This window comes from Balearica regulorum, chromosome 9 (genome assembly GCF_011004875.1).
Source record: "Balearica regulorum gibbericeps isolate bBalReg1 chromosome 9, bBalReg1.pri, whole genome shotgun sequence".
NCBI lineage: Eukaryota > Metazoa > Chordata > Aves > Gruiformes > Gruidae > Balearica > Balearica regulorum.
Genome location: NC_046192.1, coordinates 12,852,537 through 12,877,906, shown reverse-complemented (window position 1 = coordinate 12,877,906; position 25,370 = coordinate 12,852,537). Strand labels below are relative to the sequence as shown.

Below are 25,370 nucleotides of genomic sequence, written 5' to 3'. Positions count from 1 at the left end.
GCACTTGAACCCATCCAAGATCAGTCTGCCCCAGCCCTTTTGGCTTTCTTCTCACTGTTTTGCAGCAGGGGGTTGGCCACCCAGCTGGCAGGAATGCCAGAGACAAGACAGGTATCTGTAGGATCTTGTTCATCTCCAGTCTTGGTCAAAAAGGAATCTTTTTTTCTGGAGAAGGGAATACTACATAGTCCAACCTGGAAAGCACATTTTGTTTTCTTTGTTTCCACACATACAAATATCTGTGGACAAATTAAAAACTTATACTTCAGGGCTGGCAGCAGTTCTCCCATCATGAGTAGGGCAGAGCTCTGAGAGCGCTTTTAACTCTTTGCAAAGTTAAAATACTAATTTAGTCAGGGTAGCAAAATCTGGCACTATTCAATGATGAAATTGTGCTGCTCCATCCATTCACTTAATGTCTCCTGGCTACTTTTAAATTTCCTTTAAGTTTTTCATTCTCATTTTCCCATTTCACTATCTTTTCTACCACTATAATACTTTGTCAGAACAAGATGAGGGAATTAACAAGTATTCTTCTTTCCCTTTCTTTAACTGCAAACATAACCTTCTTGTGTTTATAACCAGAGGTGGCCAAAATTATAGGAGACTTCAGCTATTTGGTATCATCTCTTGCTTTTTAAAGTAGACCCTCTCATATTTCTGTATTTCATAATAAAACATAGCCATGAGAATAGCAGGTAAAGGGGACTAGGGTTAAAGCCACCTGCAAACTTACATTCCCATTTAAACGTAGAGTTGGGGATTTGGTACACAGTGGAAAAGTGGGTTTTATCTTATTTTTTTTGAAAACAGAGGAAGTATTCTGAAGTGGATTCACTGTCCTTAAGCCCTTCCACCCACACACCTCTTTTTTCCTTGTTCTTGGTTCTCATTTTCATGCTGTATTAATACAAGATGTGTGAAACCGATTTGTTTTTTCCCTCCTCCCATACATACTGCTACCCCCCCCAAAAAAACCCCAAACAATAGCACCAAAACAATAGATAGCATAGACATGAGCTTAAATCAGAATATTAAGCATAACAAAAAATTCAGAAGACACTGGTGATGCTGAGAGCCTCCATTTTCTGGCTGCCCAAGAGGTCATAGTCTAATAAGCACATTTCCTACCTGCTGAAGACAGATTCCCTCATCGTGACTCAGAAGCACCCAGGGCCCTTTTAACATTTGACACAGGTGGTCGCACAAGGCACAAAGGCATAGCCAAAGGGTGTCCAAAGGCTATCACGCTGGCGGGTGAAGCCTGCTTCTAAAGGATGCATGCTGGCAGGGAACAAGCACGTTCTGGCTTCACATGCCATGGCCCACAACAGCGCTCTGATACCCCAGTCTGCTCACTGTTTGCAAGATCTCCTTGAACTAAACATCATTTTGTCATCCAAATCATGCTACGAATGCAATAAGAGAAATCAAGTGAGTAAAAACAAATACCAGCTGAATTCATAGCTGGTTTTTAATGAACATAGCTTAAACTCACTAAGAGGTTTTGTACTATCAAAGAAAAAAAACCCACACACAAAAAAACAAAACCACAAAAAACCACACCACAGTCTTGGTTTAAAACTATCCATATCCTCATAGCTTTCTCCATACATCTTTATTTCCAATTCTGTGACATTTTCAGAGATATCTAAAATGGCATGAAATATTGTTAGATGAAGACATCTTCCTGCAAACACCCCACCTTCTCCATTTGTGCTGAAACTGCTACCCTCATTTCAGTTCATCTGCAGTTTTAATTGCAGTTGTAATGGCAAAGGTCAATATTGATCCATTAACCCATCTACCCTGCAAGACTTCACAAGCTTATTCTCATTCATACAGAATATTGAACAATATTAAGAGCTATTGACAAGCAAAAATAGGGTCAAGGACTACGCCTCTCACACTCACTGCAATACTGTCTCACTACAGGCATTTCAATAAGCTTTTGGACTGGGCAGCAGAACAAGCCTAGAAGAGATTCAAACCTGCAGAACTACTTAGATTTTGGTAATTAGACACTAATTGTCAAGCATTTGCAGTGTTTGGAAATGTAACTCTGAGTCAAGTGGCAGTAAAAATAAAGGGTAAATGGACTCGTTTAAACAAGAACTGAATAAAAACAATTCCCAAATATAGCAGCTGGAGAAAAGCCCCACCACTTTTTATCTTAGTATGGGAACAAGAATATCAAGCCTGTGCCCAATGTTTCTCTTATTGCAAATTAAAGCTGAACCAAGAGGGCATGCAATTCTTGACGCCTAAGGAGAAAAAGCTTTGCTACTGCAACAATAAGGAACACACAGAGCCAGAAGTCAGCAGGAGCCTTCGAAAGAGGCAGCCTTTTCTGGTCCCAGGTCCCATCAACTTCCCAACAGAAGGAAAAAAAACACAAAAAAAACCCAAACCACAAAAAAACCCACAAAACCAACAAATCCATGCCTCCACAGGATTCTGGTTGCCACAGGGTGCAAAAGCAGCAGCTCCAGATGCCACATCACATCATTTGGATCAGAACACTGATCCAAACCTCACAGGCATGCTACAGCTCTCATACTAGTATTTGAAGTTTTCCACCTGATTAAAAGATTTGCTCAGGTTTGAGTGGAGACTGTCACACTAACCTTTTCACTGAATAAGAAAACACTAAATAGAAAATTTCCTGCCTGGGTTGTGCTGTTTCATTACAACAGAAGCGCACTATTACATGTATGAGACCACCAAAAAAAAAAACCCTCAGGCTGGCCCAGCATGACAAAGTACAAGCATGCTTTCTAGGTTAAAGCAAATCAAATAGGTAAAAACATACATCTAAATGTTGACTACAAAACACTAAGTCAAAGTTTCCAATCAATTCAGTCCACTAATGATGAACTTTGAGAGCTCTCACAGAATTTTTAAGGTAGAGCAGACACAAACTCAGAGCATTTCTCAGTCTGGCAAACGTGACCTGTTCGCAGCAAGAAGAGAGTCAAGGGCGGCTGGGAAGAGTTGGAGATGCCCCACGCTAGCACACATTCCCTTTGAGCACGCTGCTCAGAGGGCCTACGCTGCAAGTCATTTGCTTGATGACCTGCAGCCAAGAAGCCTTGTATCCTATTTTATACCAATAAGCTCTAGGAAACTAGGAGCAAATAAAGCACAAAGTTTGATCATTAAAAACCAAAGTAATAATGTAAACACATTTGATATAATGCAAGCTATTCCAGACACATTATTAGGAAGATAATGATGCTGAATTATTCACCACTAAACACTGACAACATTCATATTGCTTTACTTTGTGTACTGATATTTTGTAACAAATAAGAGGGAGCAGTCAGTTTTCACCAGTTAATTCAAGTCAGGTCGGGTGCATGGAACTAGCTGTAGTTAGTCATTGCTCTGCTTAATGAGCCAGAGTGTACATTGTGACACAGTTTTCCAGAGATGAAAGCCGTTGAGGCCAACGCACTTGGGCTGACTCACTCGCTAGCACCTATAGTGGTCCTTCAGAAGTGAACAGCCAGTCATTACGCACATTGTGCGACAAATTATTACTGGTTTATCATTCAGTACAACACCTAGGCTATTTACATCAATGACTCTTCCTTACCTATGACAGAATGCCTGTCAGGAGCCAAAACCCTGAAGCGTTTTGGGGACATCAAAAGTAAATCACTTCCTGGGAGGGATGGGAAGCATTTACCCTGGAATCTGAACCAGTCCACTATCTCCATGTATTTCTAGATTAAATCTCCAGCTGGAAAAAAAAAAAAAGCTGCTCTATATTCCTAAGTTATTTATTCCTGTCATTAGGAACACCTTAAAGTGACCTGCTTACTGGAAAGAAAGACAGATGCTCCTTACATCAGATGAAGTGTATCAGAAGTAGGGTGCTCTAAATGGACATTTATTTTAGAAGCACATAAATCAACACCACTTTATACAGATTAGTGCTTTGGCATATATTCCATACACCATGGCACCTGGTTAGTGGTGATATCTATATCTAACTGAAAGTTTAAAATTTCATGTTCAAAACACCTCTGTGCATGAAAAAAAGAACAGTTCTAGACACCACTGATCAGGAGACAAGCAGTAACATCAGCTATGCTGTTGTACAGAGTGTTGTTTGTTCCTTCTTTCACAATATGTTGAGGTAAAGCCCATGTTCCCTCATGTTACAGCTATTACTGCTATGCAGGGCTTGTGTACTCACCAAAAAGCATAAACTGGCTCTACCTGTGGATTTCCAATCTCCTTTCAACTCCTTTCTCTGCAGGACAACAGTTTGCCACCACCTCTCCTGAGTCCCAAAGCATTGGTGCAAAGCCACCAGCACTGAGGAGCCACGTCCCACTCTGCCCACTCGTGTTATTCAGCTGTGAGGCTCTTGCATCAGTAAGACACCAAGGAGGAAGAAGCTGTTGCTGGGATAACTTTGATAGTCAAATACATGACAGCACTTTACGAGTAAAGACTGATTACTGAGTGGCAAGCACTGCGAGCAGTGGGGTGGCCCATGGGGAGAGGCCAGGGCCGCCCTGCACTGGGCATGGCAAGTTCCATCTGGTTCTAATGGCCTCACTGCAGGGCAGGACTGACACCAGTGGCACCTCCGGGGAAGTGTACGTAAAGATGGGTGAGACACCAGTGAGGACTGAGGGGGAAAATGGTGTGAGAAACAGCTGGCTGGGGGTCTGGCTGCAGCCCAAGGTCAACCCACCACACAGGCTCTGAGTATATTCACATCGCCGGGAACTGTTATTCAGAAAAAAAAAAAACCCAAAAACCAAAACAGCCATGTGTCCCAAGAAGAGCAGGAGGATACAAGCGCAACCAATTTCTATAACAAATCACAGGTCACTGAGAACCATGACCTTTTCAGCTAGGGTCTACACTTTGGGGTTGTTTGAATGGAGATGTAAACTGGAGAAGAAACCACAAAAGTCTGGAATGGTCCATCTTACAGCCATTCAAGCTGTAAGGAAGCAAAGGAAGAAGATTTTGGGTTCAGCACTAGCTAAAAAATAGGGGAATAATAATCGTTAAAAAATATAATTAGGAGTACCAACACAAATACTTACATCTGAATCTTGCTCATGTTAGGGCTTTGTGCAAATTATTTTCAAATAAACAAGTCTGTGTTAGTGAAAGGCAACCTTATCACCAATTTCCCTTTTCAAGAGGAATAATATGCAAGGTGTTTCATGTTGACTATCTATTTGGGTTAAAAGCAGGTTGTGGGTTTTTGGTTTGGTTTTTTGTTTGGTTTTTTTTTTTAAATAAAAAAATAGAGTTAAGAACATAGGAATAATTTCAGCACAGCTAAAACAGAATGTAAAAATCCTTCTTGATTATAGCCTTCCAGAGTGGTGGCAGCAGAGAAATAAAAAGCAAGTGATTTTTGACCTCTCTTACTTAAGCCAGGACTCTAATAAGATGCATCTGTAATATAAGAAAGTGGCTTATATCCACACAAAACCCCCCTTCTTGCAGGTTTCAGTTAAGCGTGCTCTCCTGCTTGCAGTAGCAGTCCAAACATATGCACAGTGGTCATAGAAGGAAAAATAAGATATTAGAGTAGATTCAACATATTGAGCAAATCCCCCGAGTTTTAATTCCCCATCATTCTCTTTCCTCCAGATGCTACTCAGGATTTACAAAATTAAGTTACATAAAAATGCTTTCATTCCTATGAAATAGGAATTTCATTTCATCCTATTCAGACAACCTAATAGCTGTACAGATTACTGTACCCCACGTTGCATAGGAAACCACTTTAAAAAAATGAAGTCTTCTTCACTAAAAGAAGGAAGAAAATACGTTTCAGTAGATTTACATTTGCAGTAGATTTGCATCTGCTGCTGTAGCAGTGTCACTGGTAGAAGCAGAATTTAGATAAAATACCTTGTTATAAAACGTGTATCATACCCATTTACAACTGGATAAACTTAATAAATCCAAGACTGAAAAAAAATTATTATTCATCAAAAAGAAGCCACATGATCAAATGTGTAAAATAATCTTGACATGAATGCAGTTATCTTCTACGGGATAATTTAAATTTAATTCCTTTCATAGAAGACCCATTAACCAAGTATAACAAAACCCATAATTAATCTGAAAACAAGAATGTAACATTAAGTTTCCCAGCACCTCAAGTTTTCTAATGAAGGAAACATTTCCTTCTGTCTTTCATCAGAAGAGAAATCTAATAAAGTTTTATTAAAACGTACAGTGACAGAACAGATAGGTTTAAAGTACAGCCTCTGTACAGTGTAATGAGGTTTTGGCTCATAAAAATGCTTAGACTTTCATTAAAGAGATCAATGAACCCCAAAAAAATTAGTTTAGCAAAAATATACGTGCAAGTCCTGCAGAACACCATTTAACTGAAAACGTAGTTCGTAAGCTTCAGTATGAACCAGGGCATCTTTCACAAAGGAATATAAATGAAGGAAACACCATGGTAACAGACTAATGAGACTAACAAACCTGAGGTCTTTTGGAAAGGACTAAGGGAGAACTCTAAAGTTAACAATAAACTCTAAGTGAAATATATTTGAGCAATCTCAGCAAAGAGAGCAACATGGAGCATGAGGAAAGTCAAAGCATTACACAGCCACGGCACCACCAGAAGGTGCATTGGAGGGTATTGCCTCCACAGAGGGATGTCCTACACAGAGCCAACAATTACATCTGAACTCTCTTACACACCCTGTTCTTAGATATATCTGTTTTAAACTGGCTATACACCACTGTGTTGCACCATAACAAAATATGTAGCTCATATCATAAGGAGATATACTAAAAAATTAATCAAGTCTAGGACTTGGAAATGTTCGTATTTTTTCTTCTAGTTACAACGACATAAAAATTGTCTTCAAAGGTTCCTAGGCAATAAACATAAATGTTTAGTAATAAATATTACTAAGCAAGTAATAACCATCATGTTGTAACAGCTAGCAGTCCCTCATAGATCCAAAACATACTTTCATCTCAAGACCCACTGCAAATCTCTGAGGTTGCCGAGTACCTCTCTTACTCATCCCAGTAAAGGAATCTCAGCTGTCCTCAGACTGTTTTCCCCACTCCAGAAGTATCTGGCAATAATCCTGAGCATTATTGTTTAGCTTCTATTGCACTCTGGAACTAAGGAGCACGATATGTGTTTGTACAAACACACACACAGAAATACACAGTTAGCAGATTCCTTCAGGTTTTCATTGAGCTGGTTTTACCTGTTCACTTGATTTTCATTTAATGGTCCAACTGATATAAATATACCTTTCCAAATGCCTTGGTGGGGCATCTGCTCCCCCAAAGGAAAAGGAACATTATCAGTTAAAATTTAAGTCTGTTTTATATGCAGTGCTTGCATGAGCATTGAGAATAGCTACTTTTAACTTATCAAACATGAATAATAATCTCCAAAAGGAATAACATTGCACAAAAAAAACCCCACTTTAAAATAGCCATATGTTAAAAAAAAAAATCTGATAAGCAAATACAATTTCTAAAAGCCAAACATTTCTGAGGAAACTAGCTATACATGGGTCTAATCTAATCTGAGGCAGACAAGTTTAGGATATTATCAAGCAGCAGCAAGAAAACATTGACCTTGCAGCTATATCCCACTTCTATAAAGTGTAGCCCCTTTTTCAAAACTATGGGCAACAGTTTTCAAAAGTTGCAACACCAAAACAAAAGTTTTCAGACAGTAATGTCATATGCTGCAGTGTAACCAAATATTTGTTGATCCTCCCAGACTTGGTACACGTTACCTAAACTAAGAAAGCATGGGACAAACAGCTATCAGTAAGAGTTATGAATACAATTATTTTCCTTCTCATCGTAGCAAGATTTGAGAGATGTGTAGCCATAGTCACACAATACAAGGGGAGCTGGTGTCCATGACAGATAACAGTACCTCAAAAAAAAAAAAAGATTACTCCTATTCAAACTTCTCACATTAAACTTTATGTGAATAGCTTTAGTGATAACAGATATACTGAGCAAAAAGATTTCCAACTAGAAGAGCGCAAGCATGAGGCTTTGGAACAGCTTTGCTCAGGGTTCCAGCCCCAGTGGTGCACAGCAAGCTCCTGGCTGGCATTACTCAGGCAGATCTCAGCAGAGAGGAATTTGCAGTCTTCAAGGATGAACTATATTAAGCTGAAGGGGGGTCGATTTAGATTAGATGTTAGAAGGAAGTTCTTTACTGTGAGAGTGGAGAGGCACTGGAACAGGTTGCCCAGAGAGGTTGTGGAGGCCCCATCCCTGGAAGTGTTTAAGACCAGGTTGGATGAGGCTTTGGGCAACCTGGTCTAGTGGAGGGTGTCCCTGCCCATGGCAGGGGGGTTGGAACTAGGTGATCTTTGAGGTCCCTTCCAACCCAAACCATTCTATGATTCTATGATATTCAGAAGATTGCACAAAGTCCCTGAGTTGAACCAGGCCTGTGTAACATATGGCTCTTCAGCTGGATGTGTTCCACTAAGCCACTTCCTTGGCCTACTGCACTCTCTGGGTAAAGTGTTTGGCTGACCCTGTTCCCTCAGTCATAAACAACAGAAACAGCAGCCATAAAGTCACCTGCTCCTACCTCTCCGCAAACCAGGCAGCCATCTGGGACACTCCACTGGGAACCATCCCCAGCCAAGTGAGGCAGGAGGCCATGGGGGGAACCAAGGCCCTGGGATCACAGTTGTTGGTGGGACCATTCAGAAGGCCACTGGGTAGGAAGGTAGAAGGGAAAGAGAGAAAGCCAGAGGTGCTACACTGTGAAGAGACTGGGAAAGTACAGAAAAACGCAGGTAAAGAAAGCAGCCTTAGCCTGGGATGCTATGGTCAGCAGCATTCTCTCCCCATGCACCCTCGATTCACTGCCAGGAAAATCACCAGTCAGTCATCCCCTGCCCAGGAAAGGGAATTTGTAGCAGCTGACAAGGAGTGACTGCTCATCAGTATTAACTGCCTATTCCTGAATGGTTTCATCCAGTAAGACAGAACTGAGAGGATGACTGTTGTCCATAAAGATCTATGGAAAAGGGAAAACCAACAAGGGAGAAGAGCAAACAATAGATTCAAGATTTAGGTTTAATCTGGAAGTGAATAATGGTAGCCAAAGAAGCAGAGGAGGATTTCAAGCATCAGAATAGTGAAGCCATGGGAAGACGTGCATGTGAGCAAGTATCATGAACTTCTGAGTAGCACCAGATATAACAGCTGCTTACAATGGCAGGTGATGGTGTTTCAAGACTTGGAAGATCCCTTCCTGTGAGAGAGAGGGTCAGGAGAAAGCCTGCCTTCCCCCCTAACGATAGCACTCCCACTGTCTGCAAGGCAGCTAGATTATCCAAGGATTTGCAAACTAGATGCACAAAGTATTAATTTTAAGAACATTTTTACTCACCAAAAACTTTTTTCGAGAAAAATAGGTCAGTTTAAAACAAGACAATCCCATGCTTGTACAACCAGTTATTGTTGTCAGTTTTACAGTTGTCTTATTTTTTGCTACACTAAAGATTAAGCTGACTGCCAAAATATTAGCCTTGGGCTTCCTCAAAGAGCATACTACTTCCATATTAAAGAGTATATTGTCTTTTAAAATGTCAATTAAGTAGTTTGTTAAAAGACTGTATTTTTCCTAGAGCTTTTAAAAGGCTAAAATTATCTTTAATTCATAGAAATGAAAAAGTGTCTTTCTTAGCTTTGTAAGCACTAACAAAATTGCTTTAATTTAGATTTTACTACAGCATGTACCTCTGCAGCAATATATGCCATAGTACAATGAAAGTAAGAACATTTCCATAATTACAATGATTTTGCTACAGATGAGTATGTCCAATTTAACACGCAATGTTCAGCTGGGCACCCAATGGGGGGAAAAAGGCTTAAGTTACAGATGAACACATTTAGGAGTCTAGAACAACATACTAAATGATCAATAATATAACAGATACTCTGCTTATTCTACTGATTAAGAGCACAAGCAGCTGATAATCCAACTTCAAAGCTAGAATCTTAGTATGTTTTAGTTTTAAAGCAAGAGAGGACACAAGAAAAATGGAAGTGAGTTATTACATACAATGTTTGGTAGAAAATTGGGTTTGGGGAGCAGAGTTACATAAGTTTTCTGTAGTGCTGCAAGACGCGTTATTCCGCTCTTTGACACACAGAATAGCAGGATAAAGCAGTCAGAAGAATACTACAGTTTGAGATATACCCCAAATATAACAATATGTACCCTATCACTTTTCAAAAAGAAAAAAAAAAAAGAAAAAAACCTAGATGGTTATAGCTATCTACTCACAAAGATTCAGAACTTCAGAAATTTCAAGTCAATGTTATTTTGTTCTCTAGTTCACTCAAATCTAGGCTCAAATATAGATTAACCCTAAAAACCAGGGAGGAGAATCTTTTTTCTCCCCCATTAACCTCTCCCTCCCATTAAGCATTTACTCATCACACAATGCAGAATCTCCCACTACAGTCATTAAGGCCCATCCAGGAATGCATACTACATACTTGGGTTTTTCTGAGACCTCCAGAACAGCATTTCACATTATGAAAGCTCAGATTTACTACCACCACCACCTCTTAAAAGACAAGTAAATAAATTGAGATTCATTTAACCTAAATGGCACAGGACACCAATGCAGCTGCTAGGGCTGGCAACAGCCAGGGAGGTCCAAGACCACCTGGGCCCCTCCAGCAAGGCCACACAGAGGCTCAGACAGCACCCAGGGCTTTGCTGCAGGGCAGCTCCATGCCTACCTCGCAGCACCCAGACAGGGTCCCTCGCTGTCACCTGCCAGAGCAGAAGCCATGCCACTTGGTGTCCTCACCCTGCCCGCAGGCAGGCACTCGCGTCTCACAGTGGTTTTCCCCTCAGGGCTCTGCCCTCTCCACAGGCAGCGCAGCACAGGGCAGGACCACCTAAACCCCAGAGCTCCTGCTTTTCAGTGGGGCAGCTGAGCCACATAACAACTAATTAAGCCCTCTCCCACCCCCATATGAAGGGAAGGCACTTCCTGCCACCTGAAAGCTATCATCCCAGTGAGGGACAGCTGTGCTCTGCCTTGCAGCCCCTTGTCCCCGGTGCAACCCTGCAGGAATCTCCCCAGAAAAAGCCAGGAGGCACCCAAACCTAAGGGGCTGTGTCAACCTGAAACAGAGAAGCAGGCTCATAACCAAGCTCAGCTGCTCTCTGCACCCTGCAGGCAGGGGCCTGCTTCCACACCTGATTCCCATTACCCAGCAGCAGCTGGGGGCAATCCCTGAGGATGGCTCCCAGCCCAACATCACCTGCCCCAGGCTCCTCTTGGTGCCCTGAGGCACCCAGCAGTGCCCTCTGCCAGCCCCCTGGAAGGAGTACAGCTCACCCTGAGCCACCCTCAAGCAGCTACACTGGTAGTGGTGCAGAGTCCTAACGACTGAAGGGGCAGAGGGGAAAACTGTTTTAACCTCAGCAGATTGCTGAATGAATATTTTATATTACCTCTACATCTTCTGTAAAGGGATGCACCGAGGTGATAAAGCAGGCAAACAGCAAGAATGGGAAATCTTTCACAAAATCTGGACAGCAAAATAACATGCTCAAGGCAAATTTAATTAATATTAATTAAAATGAATGCCCAAGAATGGTGGGGGTAGGGGGATAGGCAGGATAGATCATCACCTCTCAAGAGAACAGAAAACTATTGCTTGGTTCAACACACACGGCAGAAGAATTTTATTCAAATTGATTAACTGATATCTTCCAAGTAGCTTAAGGTTTGCATCTCTAACCACTTAAGTCAATAGGATTTTTGACATTGATTGTAGCAACCACAGGAATCTGCTTTACAGACTTGCTCACTGCACATCTATAAAACACTCTAGTTCTCAACATTCATTTATTTGACCAGGCATTCCCCATGTGACATTTTCCATTTACTCCTGGAGAAAAACCTTCTTAAAATTCTCAGACAAAACAACACGGGACTTCCTAGTGCATACCCTTTGGGCTGAAAGTCTCCCTGTAAAATCTTAATACAGTCAACGAAAAATTAGTACTGAAGGGGATTTTAAGGCATGAGCAAAAACATTATCCTGTCCTAAGGAAGGATTAGCTGCTCCTTGACATTGCTGACAGCTGCTTATTTTACTTGTTCTATAAAAGTACCAATGGCAGAAAGGCCATATTTCCACATTCAACCTGCACTATGTTTCACTTTCTCAACTGTTATTTTTTTTTATCTTAACTGAAATCTGCTTTGCCACCTTACTTTTGTCTTATCTATTGGGTTATTCAGGTTATTCCATTCCTTTCCAGAGTGACCTGCTGTTATTTCCCTGGACAAAGGAGACGTGGCTATCTCTTTCTAGAATAAATAACCCCACACTCTCATACCTCCTTGTTCTTTCTCTTTACTTGCCATCTGACCTTCTCCACATGGTCCAACTCCTGCTTGATATACAGTGGATGGAAAAATGGAAACCATTTCCCGGCCTAGCTCTGAGCAATTAGCTCTGTACCCTGAAGCAATACAGCCCGGTCTCCCGTGACGTACTTCTAACACAAGGCAATGAAGCCTGTTGAAATTATCCCGTGCATAGGGGAATGGAGCCCAGAAAGGCAGTGGAAGTCAAGATGGATACAATGCTCTGGTATTTTGTTACAAGGCAAAACTACTAACAATATTTTTTCGGACTACAGCTAAGTAACAATGAGGCATAACATGACATTTCATACACCCTAGCAAACACTCCTGTATTTCAATGCTTATAAACAGCATTCTTGGATTCTGAGCATTCAGGCCTTATGCACAGTGAGTACCTTTGCCTGTCATTATTCTACCAGCCTGATTGCACCTGAGCAGCAAAGCACGGTCAAGAATTGGTTTGGCTTCTAGAGTGAGAAATTAGAGAATATTTACCTTGAGTATGAAATCTAAAAATAAAAACCATTTTCTAATCTAAGAAGAAAAAAAGAGGTTATACACAGTTCATGCTGCGAGACATTGAAAAAGAAATGCCTAGGACAACTCAATGACAAGATAGATAAGGTAACATAATATATGACAGTAAGCAGAGCATGTTTTTCACTGTTTTCTTCTGTCCAGGACAAGGAGGAAAATGCAGGTATAACCCTCTGTGCCTTTCATATCATGCAGCCTACAAGTTTTGTTATGTTATTTCATTATGGCCTACTCCACCACCACTGAATAGAGCGTACTGCTTTTCTGAAAAAGACATGTATATATTGCTGCCAGGTACCAACTTCAAAGCTTCCAACTGCAGAAATGTGAATCCATCTGGACAAAAAGAAAAAAATAAATGTGATCCTGCAGAGGAAGAAGTGTTAAAATTCTTTGTCACCTGTGTGCTTACATTGATCTCTTCTAGTTTCCCTTCAGAGGTTATAATAAATAGTATTTCACCAAGTAGACTTCTAAGCCCAGGCTGCATGCTAGTAGGAATCTATGCCTACCCTTAGGACTTCCAAGAGATTGCTAAGATTGATGTAGACACCTTCCAAAGTAGATACATAATAGTATAAATGATAAATGAAGACTATTATATAACCACATCAACCATTGGAATATAAATTGTGGATTTGACTATGGATCAGACACAGCATCACCTTTTTTCACTTTCTTCTCAAATGCAATCCTAGTTTGTAATCATTTTTTTGCAGACTGTACCTTGTAATTCAGGTGTCATCCACACTGAAGGAGGGGGAAGCCAGGTTCACGGGGAAAATGTGTCATCATTGCAGTCAGCCATCCTGCAATAAAGCATTCCTCTTCCACACCAGTCATTCCCACTCTCTCTAATTCAGTATAAACTATGAAACCTCAGAACAAAGCAAAGTAATTTTCTTATTCTTTCTGTAGATTCTGTAATACGTGACCAGTTTTGTGCACCTAGGCAAGGAGCAGGACCAAGCCGAGCCTGCCCTTTGACAGGCCAATCAATGCATGAATTCACTGTGTGTTCATTTATGATGATTGGACACCCAGTGATGGTGCAGCATGTATTAAAGTATATTTCCAGTCAAGGCTCAGTGAACAATTAACAACCTTGCAATGATACTATAGTTCAGCAATTCATGCAGTTTCAAACACCTCAAACCATCTGTGTTCAGAAATGTTAAAGCTCTGGTGTTAAAAGTGTTCTTAGCAGCAGCTAGTTAATCCCATGATAAATCTGAGCAGTGAACTTAATAGTTTAGAAACAGAGTCAAAAGAAGCAATGTACAATTTTTATTTCAACACATTTCTCTAATTGCTAATTGGACCTTCCTGGACCATGAAGATAATTAGGTTATTTTTTCCTCTCATTTTGTGGTATCTCCACTTCTGCATACACTGTGCCTGGGAGAACACAATGTTCCAGCTGAGGGAAAAAACACTGAAGGATGGTAATTAGAGAAAATAGCAATGCAGAGTTGTGACCCACATCACGAACATTAACATGTACTCAGTAAAGAGATCCCACTAGAAACAACCAATTAATGACTGTATGAGAAGTGCCTTAAGTTATTCTGCTCCTTGAAAAGGTGCAAGCTACTGAGCAGGGTAAAGTGCTTACTGGCAAACTGAAAATGGAATTTGCAGACAGGTCCCCATCCAAACCTCACATCAAGTTTGACATTTATAATTTTGATATGTTTGTCTACTGAGAGCATACAGAGGAGAAAAGTTGCTCCAGGTACAGACAGCATGTCTGGCTCAGAGAGTGAAGAAGCTCTTATTTCTTGTTTCCTTAATGTGAGGAAAATGCATTTCATTATGTCGGTGTTTGAAGTAACAATATCTATATATGTTTTTAAGATACCTGTATATATGTTAAGATTTTTAAGAGACACAGAAGTGTTGTTTGGCAGTTTGAGTACTGGACCTTTACTTGGGAGAGTGTGTTTATTCCTGACCCTCCTTCAGTTTATGAGTTCCTTTATCAGCCTTCGTGTCTTTCTGTAAACTTCTTGCCCAAAACTAAAATGAGAAGGATGGTATAGTTTTGTCTATTTAGTAGTTCCTCAACTTCAGAAAGTTCAGCTTCATCTATCTTGTACTCACACACAGAAATCTCAAAACTTTGCTCGAGCTGTGATGTCTAATGGCATCCTAAAGAGTACCCAGGACTCCAGGCCTGAGCAGAAACCTCTCCAGAGTTTGTTTTGTTCATGTGAAAGTCAGCCAGAAATTAACGGTTAACTCTTCCCCACCCCGGTAATAGTCAGCTAAAATACTCACAGATGGCACTACCTCTCCTCCAGCCCAAGGCTGGTGGAGGCAGTGAAGGGAGGTGCACTCAGAGTACAATTTCACACCAGAAGAATCTATCTTCAGAAATCTTACAGACTAATTTTGCATTAAAAATATAATCAGAAAGACTCCTCAGCAAGCTGCTGTGGAGACAGAGGATGTTAAAGTTGAATGGTAACTGCTATTTCCTGGTCTTAACCTATGAGAAGGTTTGTGCTCATACTTGTTGTGCCTTATCTTATATCTTGAAGTCATATCCATGCAGACATGACCACTAACTTATAGGCTCTCAGACACAAGGAGGGAAAGCCCCATCTAAGAAGAAAATACAGACATTCAAATTTCTGCTGAAAAAAGGACTGAATTCCTTTTAAGTTCTAAAAAATTTATTTGCCCTTGGAAACTTAGTCCTGCTGTAGCACTCCTGCCAGAAATTATTCACTTTTCTCAGTAACTGCAGTGTTACATGAAGGAAAAAACCAGTTTTGAATTTGAGAGTTTTGAGAAATATGCATAAAAGAGCCAGCAAGTAGAAACTGGTTGAATACTAACATATAACATATACTAACATATAACTCCATGTCCATTATCACCTCCCTGATTCTAGTGAATCTTTTAAAATTATTTGGGAAGCTTGGGTACCATGATGTCCCATCAATCCTTAAAAATGTAAGTTCACACTTCCATCAGCCAGAGAGTGCTCCACCAGGGAAATCCAACAAAAAATCTGCCTGTGGAAAACAATCCACTGGTATCTTACCTCTTTGCAAAGCTCTCAGTTACGTACCCCACAAAACACAGGTGCTGGGTCATTCCTTTACATCTGGTTTTTAGAGCTGACTAATAAAAATGACAGTCAACATAAGGTTCTGACTCAGAAGAACTATCCCCCACCAGTGGCAGGCCTGAATTCAGTGGGAATGCTTGTAAAGAAAGGGACTACCAAACACTATACTCAGTGCTGTAATGTAGACTCCCGGTGATACACACATGATTTTATCTTCTAAAACTTCTAACCTTTAAGAAGATGTCATGAAAAATTCCTAAAAGTATTTTATTGATCCATTAGGGTAGAAGAGACTAGACTACTAAAAGAGAAAATGGACTGTAAAATAAATATGCTTTTTAAAATTATTTTTTCAAAGCAACAAATAGCTTTCATAGTTTTAACAAAGGAAATGCATTGTAGAAGCAACACTTTATAGAGTAAAAAAAAACCAGCATGTCATATGATAGTTATCCTGAGTCACATATTTATGATCTTACATGACACAAATACTGTGAGACAAATGTGGTAATTTAACTTAGAAGAAATGTCTTGACAATTAAAAAATAACATATTTTTTGCAGTCTATCAGGAACAGCAATGGCAAATTTATTTCACATGTTTTTTTTCTAAGTAACTTGTTATAACATCTATAATCACTTTAACCTGAATCGGTCTGTATCTGTAGAGATAAAAGAAAAAGAAAAAAAAAAAAGTGGAAACATTGCAAAGATTTAATTCAGCTTTCCCTGAAGGCTTCCATGCAGTTTCAATTCTAGTTGTGTCAAACTTAACACTCTAATGGTCCGTATATACAAGTTATTTCACATATTTATACTCTGAAATTACTGGTAGAAAAGAAGTCAGAAGTAAAAAGTTCCTAGCAAACCATAACTGAAGGCAAGCTTTAGATCAATTATACATCAATTACAATTCTATTATTGTAGCTATTACTGATCCAAGATGTTCATGTGTCTAAATAAATTGATGCAATTTTCCAAGTTGTACAGGCACTCCAGGGTGCCACCAGGTGAAAGATAGGACATAGAAGTTGTGGGATTTTTAGCTGTGCTTAAATACTCCTAGGGGGAGTTTTTCAAATCTACTAAATGCTTCCTTTCATTTTTAGGTGCTTCAATACTTTTAAGAATTGCATATGGCCCTGGCTTCAGCTGATCTTCAGTTCAAGCCAAATCCATATACTTTTTCTCGTGTTTGGCTTTAGCCCTTCGGAGATGGTGCTTAACTAATAGCAAAGTGTATTCAGTAAGGCTTTACATCCAGAACACAGGGTAAAACATTTCCAAAACCTGCTGGAAGACACTTGGGAGATGACAGGGGAAGAGTTTAGTTGTATAGTGATAGGCCCTGTAGAAAATCCACAGACTGATAGAAAGAGCAAGCCTAATTAGCAGGAATAGGTGAGACTGATAGAAAGAGCAAGCCTAATTAGCAGGAATAAGTGATGACATAGGGCTGTGCAGGTACTAGAATTAGAACAATATATGCACAGTTAACTGTTTTATATTTACATAGGTCATATACATACTGTACAGACTTGGTGTTGACTTCATTAATGTTTGAATTAAAATTTAAAACATTTGAGGTTCATAAGTCAGAACAATTAACCTAGAAACATTAAATATTTGGTGCCATTGGTTTGCAGGGTGCTCAACTCTTCAGTGACAGATACCTCAAAATACTGAAAGGTGGATGTTTTGAAAACATCACGGAGAATATTTGACAAGAAGATACTGACTTTTATCAGCACTATAATATGCTATGCTCACTGTATCAAAACAGGGAAAAAAAGTCTGTTTTCATGTCAAATTATGATTCAGTTCTTGTCAACATATTAGCAATTAGGCCAGAGAAGCATATTGATATTCATATTTTGTGGAACTAAAATGCACTATATTTATCAGCTTCAGTGCTTTAAATTAGTTATTGACAAGAAAAGATGGGGAAAAATTATTTGTTATCCCATCTGCCACTCAAAATGTCAAGTCTGAGCAATGTCATTTTCCAGTCTTTCCTGATATGTGAGCATCATCAGATATTGTTTATTTTTCTTTGTGATGGCATTAAGAAAGAACAGTCAAAACCATAAAGGTCAAGTTGTGCCTTCTGGTTTGTCAAGCTGTTTAATCTTCTTCCAATGGACTTGGATGTTGGGAGAGATGTGGATGACAGCAGTTTTAAGAGAACTGAAAACCACTTCTGACATTGAAAAATTTTTGGAGAAAACAAAATGTATTGATCATAGGACAACAAAGAAAGTCATGTTATGAAAACTATTAAGGATTTATATAACGCTACTTTTCTCATCATACATTAATAGCATATGTTTAGGAAGAATGAGTATGGCAATAGGAACCAGTTAGGCACATTAACAAAATGGCTGGATTCAATTTAAACAAAGTGTCTATAAATTTGCTCTGCTTTGAGAAACGGCCTTTTTACACTCCCACAGGAACACAACTTTGCATTAATTCAAATGATAGCTAATGGTGGTTTGGAATCCAAGATTTAAATTACTGTCCCATAACAATGACTGTGTGTGATCCATTCAATGATTATAACAGGGTTATAGTCCATACATGGTAGGATAATATTATACAGACTATACATAGTTGGTTCTTTATGGTACTTTAACTTATTAAAGGATCACACCCCACCGTTATTTCTGTGTGAACAAAACTCACTGAGCCCTTTACAGGCAGAAACTGCAAAGGAAAAGTATTTTACATTTATTTTCAAACTAGATCATTTGGGAGAACATTGTTGAAAAACTGTCTACCTGTGTGATATCTGACATAAAGCTTAGCAGAGGCGCTTAGCCCAAAAAGAATCTTCTCTTGAGGTTTGGTTTGGAGTAAGAAATTTCTGTCTTTTAGTGGTTGACTGATTTTTTTAATTAAATTTTACTTATTAGAAACTGCTTAAAACTTGAAGCTGTTAGGACAGATGCCACTGAGTTGGAACGACTGTAACTGTCCAACAAATTCAGGACACGTGTACTGATTACACAACTCTTCAAGTTATCAACATGGTTGTATTTTGGGGGTAAATACACATATATCTGCAAAACAGCATTAGGAGAGCCAGTTATTGCTAGCAGCAAACATGTTTAATGACAAAAGAGTATGACTTCTGTAGGCTCAGCCTTGCATACTCATTTGCAGATGTTAATGAGGTGGAAAATTAAAAAAGACAACAGTATGTGGGACTTGCTAATTCCAACCACTCAAGTAACTTATTTTACTTGTCTAGATCTAAGATTTTCTTGGCCAGAGAACACCATGCTCCTAATTTAAATCACAGAAAGTGTGAAAGTGTAAATTATTGAAATTTGTTTTCACTTGGGGCTGTTTGGCTCATCTGTGAAGATGTACAAGTTAATTATTTTTATTCTATTAGAACAATATCACTAATGAGATGTGAGCAGAAGGGAGAAGGGGCATACAGCTGAAGTTATTGTCAGATTCTCTGCTGGTAGTGCTATTTCACCTGTTCTTGAGAATAAAATAACACGTAGATCCATATAAGTCAAATTACAGTTCTTCTTAGCCCACTTCACATAATAAATAGCGTTCACCATAAAGTCCAAAACTACCTATCAAAAAGAGCAAGAAATTTGTGTTGACTAAGTACTATCTTCAACAACAGAAATTAGACATTAAAAAAAATAATTGCATATTTGTGTCTCAGTACTATGATCACTTCTCAATGAATTTATAGACTTGGGACCTTGGCTGAGCAATCATTAGCTCAACACAAAGAGGCACACATTTTGACACCATTAGCCAAGCCACGGGGTAACAAGACATCTTTTTTTTTTTTTTTTTTTCTTCAGATAGGTCTTGGAGGCATATATATCCTTTTTCATCTTCTGGGCAGTGGTAGAAACAGTTGTTACCACCATTGACAGAAGCATGCATCACTGGAAGAGCTCTGCATGCCACAAATACCATGCATACCCCTATGCTACCGCTTCTGAATTCCGGTTCTGGGCCTAGTACAAAATCCAGTGAAGTCAAGGAAACGACTTTTACCATCTCTTGTGGGCTCAGCTGTTTCATGGCTTCACTTTCAAGATTCACAGTTGCATCTGATCACTTGTACCAGGTTCACCTTTGTCAGTGACCGAAACAAGACACTTGCAGACTTTGTTCTTTTAATTTGCATGTTTGCTTTCAAATGTGTACATAGGTCTCAGTGTTCGAATGCTGCTGAACAGTTCCTATTGGCTTAGACACTGGTCATGAGAGCAGAACTGAAGGGACTAAAATGGATGCAAAATATTACGTTCACCCTTTATATACATATTTTATTTTTTTTTTCCATTTTAAACCCTCTAAGTTAAAGAAAGTAAAAGTGCACGTGACATTTTCCATTGACATTGTAGTCTTCCCAAGTCCTACAGATATGGTATGACTTTAATGACACAGTTACTATTTTTTGCTTTCCAAGCAATCGTGATCTCAATGGAAGTGACAGTAAGAGATGCTCCCACTGAAACTGTGTCTCAGGAGATAGAGCTTTAATGGAACAAATTCAATACACCTTTGACACAATGAAAACACTATTAAAAGTCACTCAAATGTATTCATAAAAGCAGTTTCTTTTCAAAAGCAAAATCCTTGGTATTTACAATTTTAAAGAAAGAATAAATATCTGTGATGCTCTGCAGTGACATTGCGCTCCCCCTCCCCGAAGCCCTGCAGATGCAATGTGACTCTAATGGCACAGCTACTATTTTTTCTCTTCTAAGTAATTTTGATCTGAATGGAAGTGACACCAAGAGATGCTCCCGCTGAAATCATATCTCTGGGGATAGGGACTTCATGGAATCGGTTCAATTTACCTATGACACAGTGAAAACACTATTAAGAGTAACTCAGGCATACTCATAGCAGTGGCTACTTTTCAAATGCAAAATCCTCAATAGCAGATACTTCAAAGTAAGGACAGCAAACCCCACAGCTAAAAGAGAGCCCTGACATATTTTGCAAAACTGGGGATGAACAAACAGGCCTGCCATCAGTAAGCCCATATTATATTCTGAAGAGAAAACTAATAAAGTTTCCAAATTTCAACATACCAAAATAAAAAAAAAATTGTTCCATTCCTAGTCTTCATACCTAAACTCTGTGGCAGAAAAGATCTCCATAAACTGCCTCTAATAAAAGGACAGTGTTTCTACAATAATTACAAAAAGCAGAAGGGCCAAAGTGACTACAAATGCAAACCTAAGCTATGAGGCATGCAGGGAAAAAACCCAAAACGACCACTGACTGAGTCTACCATCAAGATCACACTCTGTGCTCTTAATCTACTAGTCTAAAGATTACTTCATGTAACTTAACCTCACAGGAACAAGGGAGGAAGGACAAGACAGGCAGTAGCATTCATTATTTTGTGTCTTGTCCACAGGAGCTATGTCTATACTACAATTATGGATCATGCTCCCTGCAGATGAAGTGTTTGAAAATGTTAGCAGCAATCAGCTGATGATTTTTACTGCACAGGCATTAATGGAAAGTTGTTCATATTGATAATAGCAGGCCTGAAAGATTTTCATGAAAATGTTGGGTTTGGTGCACAACATTATTTCCTCTGTCAAATCTCAAATTTCTGCCACAAACTCTTGACAGTAAATGATATTCCTGAAAAAATTAATAACCTAGGACAACTGTCAAACAGCCATTTTCTCCCTTAACAGATCCAAAAAAAATGTGGAATCATTTGATGAAACTTAGCACTACTTTGGACCAGTCAAAACAATGCTGTCAATGGGAATAAGCTCAAACAATTTCAATCTGAAATTTTACAACTCAAAAAACTTAAAAGCAACAGAAGGACATTTATTAAGTTGGAACTCTTAGGCAAAATTACATTGCTATGGTCACCTTCTATCCTCATTTTATGACATGCAGCTTTACTGAAAAGTTAGCATTTCATCTTTCTTGAAAAAAAAAATAATAAAAAAAGAAAATCTTCCTTTGGCATTAGCCTTCTGCCAGACTTTGTTATGCAATTTCCCTGTAGCAATTCCATGTTTTCTCTGGCAGTATGGTTTACAAGAACAGAACAAGCAAGGTAACAGAAATGAAATGCTGCATGTTACTGACAATTATTTTTTAAAAAAATTTGTGAACAGAACCAATCTTACTGCTATAACAATAATAAAACAAAACTACTTAAAGAGGAGAACTTAAAAATACTGTCATTGCTGACATGCAAAAGATGACTCAATAAATAAAATCTTAATCTCTTTAAATAAATGGAAGCTTAGCTGTTGACTTTTTGTGAATGGTATTTCACGCAAAGAGCAGTAAATGTATATTTTCTTGCGTGTTTGAGAATGACAGGAGTAACAAAGGTTCTCAGTGGCATCTCTTCTGGATAGTTACCACTAACAAGAAAATAGGTATTGTTACCAGTCTGCTTTCTCTCGTATTAATTGGACAGGATTAGAGTTCTCATGTGTTCTAATGTACAATAATTCATTCATATTATTTGTTTTCAGTTAAACGAATTTAAAAAAAGAATGAGAGTAAGAACATCACAGGTGCCAATTGGAACAGAAAGGAAATAAAGTGCCTTTCTTTTAACCCTTCTACATGCACTTAGATGCAGATCTGAGAGGAACAGCCGTGATACTACATAAGGACTTTATGATCCTCTAAACTCTAAGGCCAGGAAGCCACGGGGGTACTCATGGATGTTGGCATCCCATTGCTCTGCCCTCAGCCTAACTGCCCACAGCCCCAGCATGCAATTCCTATTAACAGGGTCTATTCGCTACACTCACCCTCGCCCCATGACATCCCTACCCACTTTCTGACATTTTGATTGCCAGGATGATAATCAGATCTTCATATTTTTTCATGTGTAAAATTCCTCAGGATCACATTTTCAAAGAGGCCTCAGACTGATTGCTAACATTTCATCAGCAGCTTTCATGACTGAAACTCTATACACACAAAATTCTTCCCATATTTGTACAGACTGACAGAGCTTGCGTCAATCAAGCAGTAAAGGAGCTCTCTGAACTGTGTGCTACAACAGCATCAATTGTTTGAAGTCCACAAAAGAGCTATGTCATGTTCTTTGCTGTCGAGCACTGCGTGGGATTTCATTGTCCTCTAGTTTTTCATGCAAAAGTTTGATAGTAAAAACTGTAAAAATACTCTGTACAGAATGCTGAAAAGATAGATTGCTAGCAGCACTGGAACAAAGATGAGTTTGGTTTTGCATTTCTTTTTCCTCACCTTCCAATCCTCTTCCAAACTTTCTACTTATTTTCTTTAAATTTTTTTCTGTTCTTTTATACTTAGTAAAATGCACTTTTGATTTGAAAGGTCCTTGGAAGGATCTCATTAACAAGCGTGGGTTTGGTAATAATTTTCAGTGTTTCACAACATAAATCTAAATTTCCATAGTAAAATATGTATGTGTTTTGGGGGGGGGGAGATAAAAACAAATACAAATGTTTGTTGTATTACTCTGGAGAAGTGTCATTTTAAAGCACAGAAAATATGATACAGCCAACGAACGACACCTTATCTACTGATCATCAGACACAAATCCCAAGATGCCTCTTTGGATTCAAGCCAAAATCACGTGTCCAGAAAGCCACAAAACAAACAGTATTTTGTGCTTCAAGTACCAGATGAGTTGTACTGTAAAAATGCTGGGCTCCCTTCCAAGCCTCCACAGGTGGCAAAACAGAACTGCAAGCAAGCGATTGTCCTGTGGTAAGGCTTCTCTTAGTTTGCACCCAAATATTTTCTCATTTTTATCTAGCTCAATGATTTTAACTATTTTATACCATAATTTCTGACTAGTTATTTTTAAAAGAAATTATTTTAATCATAAAATATGCTACTTTACAAGGTGAACTAAGGAAAAGAAGGAATCTTCCCATTCATTTTTAATGAATACTTTTGGACTTATAGAGAATCTGGCTTCCCAAGGGACAGTTCAGTGTTGCTCCAAGGCAAAAATTGGTCTCCCTTGGCCCCAGCCAAACCAATCCATTTAATGTTAACTAGCTGTTGAACATAATAAGTACATGTCCTTACAGCCATGTTACATGTTTGTTATTAGATCTTGTCATTCAGCCTCTAACTTGTCGTCCCAATAGAAAACAGAGCACAGCAGGGAAGCAACCATCTGTTAGCAGTACAGGTTGGAGCTGACTTGGGTCTCTCCTGTGTCGGAGCTCTTGGGTCCCTTTCCCCTGTGCCAGGCCCAGAGTCAGTGTGTCAAGGGCTTGATCCTAAATGAGACTGTGAAAACCAGCCGTGTTCAATCTTCTTTAAAATATTAGGTACCTTCAGGTAATGATGGCACATGATAAAATGAACATGATAAAATGGAAAACTGCATATAAATTCATAGCAAAGGGGAAAAAGAAGAGTTCAATTTGCTTACTCCAACTACCAAGTGGGAGTAGTGCTGGTTTTTGTTACGTACAATATTACTTAGTTCACTGTGCAACAGCGATGCTTTACAGATAGGTCTTATAGTATGTATCAGCACTGCGTGTTTGAACAAATATAGCAGTGTTTGCAGAATAGGCTCTCAGTTTGTGGTGGGATCTAGATGCATTGCTTTGGTAACATCAATGACAACAGCTTTCAGGAGTAATATATTATTATATTAAATCCACAGAAAGACTAAAAAGTCGTGTACAAGCAGTACTGATTCAGCAGTATTGCAGAACAGAAACAGGATACCAATTATCAGTGCAGCAGACAAATACAACATGACAAATGTTCGAGACAAAAATGTCACAAGACCCCTCACCTTTCCTCTCTTTATAAAATGTTCTTTGTTTCTATCATGGACATCTTCCCTCCTTCAGTGTTCCTAAAATAGTGAATTGAGACAGAAGGTAAAAACACATTAGTTGACTGTGAGGGGGAAAAAAAGGCTCTACATACACAACAAGCATTTAGTACCTAAAAAAATGGTTGCAAGTTACTGTGAATGTACAGGAGATTATCAGGCTAATATTCAGTAATGAAGCAGACAAAACCTACTGAAGTAATACTCAGAAGTAACTTACTAATCCTAAGAAAGATGAAATCTTTCTCAAGTTTTGCACTTGGCATAACAGGTAAGATTTCTTTTGCTTGTCACAGGCTAAAGTTGTTGCTACCATAGCAAAATGACGCTGAGGGTCAGTCATTAAACAGACTAATACCTCATTCTGGACTAGATGCAGCAAAGCATTCCGCAGCTGTTTAACTTCAAACATAGTCTTAAATATTTGCTGTACTGAAGCATCTGCAAATAATCCAAGTAAAAATCAATGGAACTGGTAGGCAAGTAAGGAATTTCTTGTG

General features: G+C 39.0%; 1 long non-coding RNA gene across 1 annotated transcript in view; it reads right to left on the bottom strand.

The window, feature by feature from the left end:
- The window catches only part of LOC142602866 (uncharacterized), a 338,791-nt gene extending 313,911 nt beyond the window's left edge, over positions 1–24,880 (bottom strand). The window contains exon 1 of the long non-coding RNA XR_012836683.1: positions 24,829–24,880. This is a non-coding gene — a long non-coding RNA (uncharacterized LOC142602866). The remainder of the gene's footprint in view (positions 1–24,828) is intronic.
- Between the last annotated feature and the right edge of the window lie 490 nt (positions 24,881–25,370).